This window comes from Chrysochloris asiatica, unplaced genomic scaffold (assembly GCF_000296735.1).
Source record: "Chrysochloris asiatica unplaced genomic scaffold, ChrAsi1.0 scaffold00291, whole genome shotgun sequence".
Lineage (NCBI taxonomy): Eukaryota > Metazoa > Chordata > Mammalia > Afrosoricida > Chrysochloridae > Chrysochloris > Chrysochloris asiatica.
The window spans coordinates 845695-847349 of NW_006408809.1; positions in this window are offsets into that span (position 1 = coordinate 845695).

The window sequence follows — 1655 nt, forward strand, 5'->3', positions numbered from 1 at the left end:
CTATGCTACCAGAGCTCATAGTGACCCTGTAATGAGTTTCTGAGGAGCGGCTTATGTATTTGAACCATCGACCTTGTGGTTCAAACCAACCTTGCAGTGGAACACTTATCCTGCAGAGCCATACCATGCCCTTATGTCATAGGAATAAGAGGAAGTGGCACCTGGAGCAGCTGGTGTTGAAGATAAAGAGTTGTGGAAGTTGAGAACTGCATCTTCTTCCAGGTAGGAATTGGATTCATGCTGATTCTTACTATGCAATTGTTGTTAAGTGTCATCGAGTCAGTTCCTACCCATTGTAACACTGTGTAAGGTTCCCAAGGAGTGGCTGGTAAGCTTGAAACACCGCCAACCTTGCTGGTCAAATCAACTTTGCAGTCCAGTGCATTAACCCACAGTGCCACAACCAAAGTTAACAATAAAAAATATGTGCCTTTACAAAGTGCAGTTAGTTCTAAGCATAGTTAAGAGCAATGTGCAGTTAGCCAATAGCAGAGCTCCCCACTCACTTTTTACCCCCAAATGAGGTCAAATACAAGATCATTCAATAAACTGGGCTTTCTAGACTGGGTACTTTTTTATCCATCAGGTTGTTGTTGTTGTTGTAAAGTGCTGTGGAGTCAGTTTCTGACTCATAGCGACCCTGTACAGGGTTTCCAAGGCTGTAAATCTTTACAGGAGCAGAAAGCCTCATCTTTCTCCTGCGGAACCGCTGGTAGTTTCGAACTGCTGACCTTGCGGTTCGCAGCCCAATTTGTAACCATCCATCAGGTGGAAAAGGTGAAATGGGATCAGGTTGCCTTCCCCTGTTTCCCGTGGAGGAGATGTACCATATGTTAGGTCTTTTTGATTCACTCTTGAACTCCCTTCTGTCTTGTCCTTCCAAGCAAAGTAATTTATGAGACAGCACTATGGTTTGAGAGACTGCCCAGCCAGCTCTAGCCTTGATTCCATTTTTTTCCTTTTCCTTTCTCTTCCATTTGGTTAAGGAGATAAGATTGAGTCCAGATGCTCTCCTGTAAGCAGAGACACCCACTCATTAAGAAACCAAGCAGAAGCCACTTTCAAAAGCTTCACTCTTCAGGATGCCAGACTTTGTTGCCTGAAAGTTTTAATACCTAATATCAGTCCAGTATCAGGTGGTACTGGCATGAAAGGAGATTAAAAAACAAACAAACAAAAAACAAAACCCAAGATTCTTTTATTTTTATTTATTCTTGTTTTCAAGCATCGAGACTATTTTTTTGAATTAAACACTATCTTCTTGGAATTGTCTCAGGATTTTTTAAACCTAGAAAAGCTGACCTATGAACTCAGAACTTCTCTTTATTTAGCTACTAATGAATCCTGGTATGGCACCATAGGTTAGGCACTAGACCCCAAGGTCAGTTTGAACCACAAGGTCAGCAGTTCAAACTCACCAGCCACTCCTCGGAAACCCTCTACAGGGTGGCTATGAGTTGAAACTGACTCTACAGCACTTAACAACAACAATGAATATCAGTTAGCATCTTGGTTTTGTAACACATCGCATATATGTTAGTGAGAAAAGCATTGGCAGGTGCTAGTGAATAAGGAAGATCGTAGAAGAATTGATGCCTTTGAGTTGTGGTGTTGGAGGAGAATACTGAAAGTGCCATGGACTGCCAAAAGAACCA